The sequence below is a fragment of the Loxodonta africana genome, chromosome 15, assembly GCF_030014295.1.
Source record: "Loxodonta africana isolate mLoxAfr1 chromosome 15, mLoxAfr1.hap2, whole genome shotgun sequence".
Classification (NCBI taxonomy): Eukaryota; Metazoa; Chordata; class Mammalia; order Proboscidea; family Elephantidae; genus Loxodonta; species Loxodonta africana.
The window spans coordinates 43,328,419-43,334,426 of NC_087356.1; positions in this window are offsets into that span (position 1 = coordinate 43,328,419).

A 6,008-nucleotide genomic window follows, 5' to 3' on the forward strand; every position below is an offset into this window, starting at 1 on the left:
ATTATTATTACTGCATTATGTTAAAGATGTCTTAGTATATCTGGAAGTTTTTCTTTTTTTTTTTTTATGCATAGAAAGGTATATACTAAGATAGGAGCCCAGGTGGCCCAGTCCTTAAGTGCTACCTGTTAACGGAAGGGTCTGCAGTGGGAATCCACCAGCTGCGCCCTATGGGGCAGTTCTACTCTGGCCTATAAGGCCACCATGAGTCGGAGTTGAGTGGACGTCAAAGGGTATTTATTAAGACAAACATATGACTGAGGTTAGATACCAACCAGACCTAACCAACCTTACCATACTCAACTGTTCTGCCTTATGTACAAATTCGATTTACATAAGTGACACTGAATTTGTAATCCGGGGACTGCCTGTATTCCAATATAACCAAACCAAACCCAATGCTGTGGAGTCGATTCCCATAGAGACCCTATAGGACACAGTAGAACTGCCCCATAGGGTTTCCAAGGAGCGGCTGGTGGATTTGAACTGCAGACCTTTTGGTTAACCACTGAGCTCTTAACCACTGAGCAACCAGGGCTCTATATTCCAATATAAAACCAAAACCAAGCCCACTGCCGTCGAGTTGATTCCGACTCATAGTGACCCTATAGGGCAGAGTAGAACAGCCCGATAGAGTTTCCAAGGAGCGCCTGGTGGATTCGAACTGCTGACGTCTTGGTTAGCAGCTGCAGCACGTAACTACTACACCACCAGTGTTGGGGACTTGAATTACTTTTCTTGAACTTCTAATGTAGACTGAATTAAATTAATCTTACCTTGGCCCCCACAGTAGGTGTCTGTTGTTTTTGCCACTCGCTGTTCTGGTGACAGTGCCTTGGTTATTTTCTCCTGGGAAGCCTCCCTCCTACCATTAGTGTGTCGACTCTGTTGGAACTGACGATCCCTCCACCACACCTGGTGGATACCTGAGCTCGGGCTTTGCCAGTTAGAGCCCGTGACAGTCTATTCTGGGATGGGCATGTGACGCAGTTCAGACCAAGGAGACTTGTGTTTGAGATACGAAGAATGAGGCACTCTCTGGCTTCTGAGACTGCTGCGCTCCTAGGATATAAGCCTGGAGCTGCTGGAGACCACCTTGCTTTGATGCAAAAAGAGTCTGTCTGAGAATGAAGCCAACATAAAGGGAAGCAGAGCCAAGAGATGACGAACAAGACTGGAGGCCAGACTTTCCCTTTGAACCGCCTTCCTTGCTTATGCCAGTTGAGTTCCTGTCAGTAATTCTGGATGAAACCTGACTGGCCCCTTGCCTTAGTTATTTCTTACTACTATAACAGAATACCGCAAGTGGATGGCTTTAACAAACAGGAGTTTGTTCTCTCACAGTCTGGGAAGCTAGAGCTCCTGATTTCAGGGCATCAGCTCTGTGGAAAAGCTTTCTCTCTCTCTCAGTTCTGGGGGAAGGTCCTTGTCATCAATCTTCCCTGGTTGAGGAACTTCTCAGCACAGAGACCCCGGGTCCAAGGGACATACTGCACTCCTGGTGTTTCTTTCTTGGTGGCACGAGGTCACCTGTCTCTCTGCTCAATTCTGTCTTTTATATCTCAAAAGACATTGACTGAACATACAACTTAATCCTGTAGATTGAGTCCTGCCTAATTAACTGCCTCTAATCCTGCCCCATTAACATCATAGAGGTTAGGATTTACAATACATAGGATAATTACATCGGATCACAAAATGGTAGACAAGCACACAATACTGGGAATATGGCCTAGCAAGTTGACACACATTTTGGGGGTACACAATTCAATCTGTAATACCTACTCTCCAGGGTGAAGATTTTGGACTTCATTGTAACAGCAGTGGAAAGCCAGTGCCAGGGTCAGAAGGGCAAACATGTGGCCACACAATCCAGCCATTTGTCCCCCATCCAGAGGCTGTTTTATAGTTCTTGCTACATATTATCTCCCCATCTCTAAGGTGCTTGAGGCACAATGGGCTGAAACTTTTTGGATTTGCACCCCTATTGATTAAATTTTTTTTAGTACGGTCTCCCAATTTGTAGATATTAAATTATGTGTAAACTCTACACGCCATATGCTAAAATAGGAATGAAGAATGATAATAAAACATACATTTATCTTTTCTTTCCATGCTCCAGTGACGACCCTGGTTGAGCACAGTGCCTAGTGCATTCACTAACCAGCTAGTAAATGGGGGTGCCGCTCTCCCAGGGCTTGCACATGGGCCTGTTACCTTGCAGTGATTCTCAAAGTGTGGCCCATGGAACTCCCCAAAACCCACACTCTGTATGCCAGACCTACAGAGGCAGAGCTCTGGCCATCATGGGGAAGAATCTGCCACTCTTACAAATTCCATACTCAAGCTTGGGAAGCCCTACCTGGGGACTTTGTTTAAATAAACAATTATCTTCCACAGTGGAAGTGTAAACAGAACCTTGATTCAGGAAACCAAAACCAAAACCAAAACCAAACCAAACCCACTGTAATCAAGTCAATTCTGACTTATAGCAGCTCTACAGGATAGAGTAGAACTGCTCCATAGGGTTCCAGGGAGCACCTGGTGGATTCAAACTGCTGACCCTGCGCTACCAGGGTTCCTTGATGCTCAAGAGCATGTTTTATTCCTCCTATTGTTTTCATGGTTGGAAACCCTGGTGGCGTAGTGGTTAAGCTCTACACCTGCTAACCAAGAGGTCAGCAGTTCAAATTCGCCAGGCACTCCTTGGAAATTCTATGGGGCAGTTCTTCCCTGTCTATAGGGTCGCGATGAGTCAGAATTGACTTGACTGCAGTGGGTTTTATTGTTTTCATGATCTAGAACAGCGCTTTCCGATCTGGTAGCCACGAGCTACATGTGAATATTAAACACTTGAAATCTGAATTGTGTGACTGAGGAACTGATCTTTAAAATTTATTTTAGTTTAAAAACTGATACTTGATTCAGTTATTGAAAAGCTTTTAAGTATGGTTGGGACAATTTGAGTATGTGAATCTGCTGTTTCAACACAATTTTGTAAAATCTAAATACGAAGCAAGTATTTCCAATAAAAATTTAACATTCACATTGGAAAGTGTAATATACATGCTGGATTTCAAAGACTTAGTATAAAAAAAAATCTAAAATGTTTCATTAATTTTACATTTATTACATGTTGAATTAAATTTGGGATCTGTTGGGTTAAATAAAAGTATCATTAAAGTTAATCTTGTCTGTGTCCTTTTACCAGGACATTTGAAGTTGTATACGTGGCTTGCACTTGTGGCTCATGTTAGATATCTATGGACAGCAGCAATCTGGAGTTTAACCTTGACCGTGTGTACACGTGGACACACCATAGGTACTGGTGGAGCCAGTTATTTATTTCTGGGGCTCAAATCCCGTGTGGACTGAGGGGAGTTTAAGACAAACAAGCACGTGAATCCCAACACAGGCCTCATGCTGGGGACAATGCGGGGGGGGCGGGGGGCTCCAGAAAGCAGGTGAGGCAGGCACCTGTTGGAGAGGGTTTTTTTTTTGCCACTAGAGGGTGCTGTTGCAACTACCTGTGAGACCCAGTGGTATCTGTCCTTCAAAGTCCCCTCCCTGCGCCAAGGATTAGCAGCGCTGGTGACCCAGGGTTGATCCCACATCAGTACAGGCCAGCATCCTGTGGTGCCCAGGGGCTGAAAGGAAAAGCCAGAGGGCACACTTTTTGGGGAAACCTGGACATTTAACCACAGCCTTCAGGGATGATGGACCCACAGAAGGATGGAAGGAGTATTCCTAAAGGAATAACAATGGCCCCTTACAGGCCACAGCACTTAGTTTTTGAGGCACTCTATTGTCCACACTAGCATACACTTATGTAGCTCCCAGGGCCAACTTAGCCATTAGGCATAATAGACTCAGCGCTTAGGGTTCCTGGTACCGTTAGGGGCCCATGGAAATGTTTAATTTCTTTTAAAATCAAAATTTAAAAAATGAATATAGCCCAATTTGGATTATATGAGTTTTTATTACTTTTATTGTGCTTTAGGTGAAAGTTTACAGAGCAAATTAGTTTCTTATTAAACAATACACACATTGTTTTGTGATATTGGTTGCCAAGGCCGATATGTGTCAACATTCTCCCCTTCTCCATCCTAGGTTCCCTGTTTCCATTTGTCCAGTTTTCCTGTCCCTTCCTGCTTCTCGTCTTTGCTTTTGGGCTGGTGTGCCCATTAGTCTTCTATGCATGATTGAACTAAGAAGCACGTTCTTCACTTGTGTTATTCTTTGCCCTATAGACCTGTCCAATCATTGGCTGAAGGGTGAATTTTGGGAGTGACTTCAGTGCTGAGTTAAAAGAGTATCTCGGGACAATGCTCTTGGGGTTTCTCCAGTCTCTGTCAGACCACAAGTCTGGCCTCTCTTTTTTGTGAACTGAATTTTGTTCTACCTTTTTTTCCCACTCTGTCTGGGACTTTCTATTGTGATCCCTGTCAGAGCAGTCAGTGGTGGTAGCTGGGCACCATCTAGTTGTTCTGGGCTCAGACTGGTGGAGGCTGTGGTAGTTGTGGTCCATTACTCCTTTGGACTAATCCTTCCCTTGTGTCTTTGGTTTTCTTCATTCTCCTTTGCTCCAGCTGGGATGGGACCAATAGATGTATCTTAGATGGCCGCTTGCAGGCTTTTAAGAACCCAGATGCTACAAACCACAATCAGATGTAGAACATTTTCTTTATAAACTATGTTATGTCAATTGAGCTAGATGTTCCCTGAGACCATGGTCCCCATCCCTTGGCCCAGTAACTCGGTCCCTTAGGGAGTTTGGATGTGTCTTTGAAGCTTCTATGACTTTGCCTTGTCAAGTTGTACTGACTTTCACAGTATTATGTACTGTCTTCACCTTCACCAAAGTCACCACTTACCTATTGTCTAGTTAGCATTTGTCCCTCCCCACTCCTCCTCTCCCTCATAACCATCAAAGATTGTTTCTTTCCATGTGTAAATCTTTTCATGAGTTTTTATTATAGTGATCTCATGCGGTATTTGTCCTTTTGTGATTGACTTAAATTTCACTCAGTATTATAGTCTCCAGATTCATTCATGTTGTGAGATGTTTTGCAGATTCATCATTGTTCTTCATTGTTGCATAGTATTCCATTGTGTGTATGTACCATACTTGGTTTATCCATTCATCTGTTGATGGGCACTAAGGTTGTTTCCATCTTTTTGCTATTATGAACATGATTGTTCATATGTCTGTTCATGTGACAGTCCTTATTTCTCTACGATATTTTCCTAGGAGTGGGATTGCTGGATTGTATGGTATTTCTATTTCTAGCTTTCTAAGGAAGCGCTGGTGGCCTAGTGGTTAAGTTCTATGGCTGCTAACCAAAGGGTCAGCAGTTTGAATCCACCAGGTGCTCCTTGAAAACTCTATGGGGCAGTTCTACCCTGTTCTGTAGGGTCACTATTAGTCAGAATTGACTCGGTGGCACTGGGTTTGGTTTGGTTTTTTGAAGGAAGCACCATATCATTTTCCAAAATCGTTGTACCATTTTGCATTCCCACCAACAGTGCGTAAGAGTTCCGATCTCTCTGCAGCCTCTCCAACATTTGTTATTTTCTGTTTTGATTAGTGCTAGTAATATCGGGGTGAGAAGGTATCTCATTGCAGTTTTGATTTGCATTTCTGTAATGGCTAGTGATTGCAAGCACGTCCTCATGTGTCTGCTAGTTTGCTGAATGTCGTCTTTGGTGAAGTGTTTGTTCATATCCTTTGCCCGTTTTTTGATTGGATTATTTGCCTTTTTGTTGTAGAGGTGTTGGATTTTCCTGTAGGTTTCAGGGATTAAAAATGAAATGGAATATTTAAACATTGGTGTTCTAGGCATTAGTGAGCCGAAGTGGACTGGCACTGGCCATTTTGAATCAGACAATCATGTGGTCTACTATGCCGGGAATGAAAAATTGAAGAGGAATGGCATCACATTCGTCATCAAAAAAGAACATTTCAAGATCTATCCTGAAGTACAATGCTGTCAGTGATAGGATAGTAT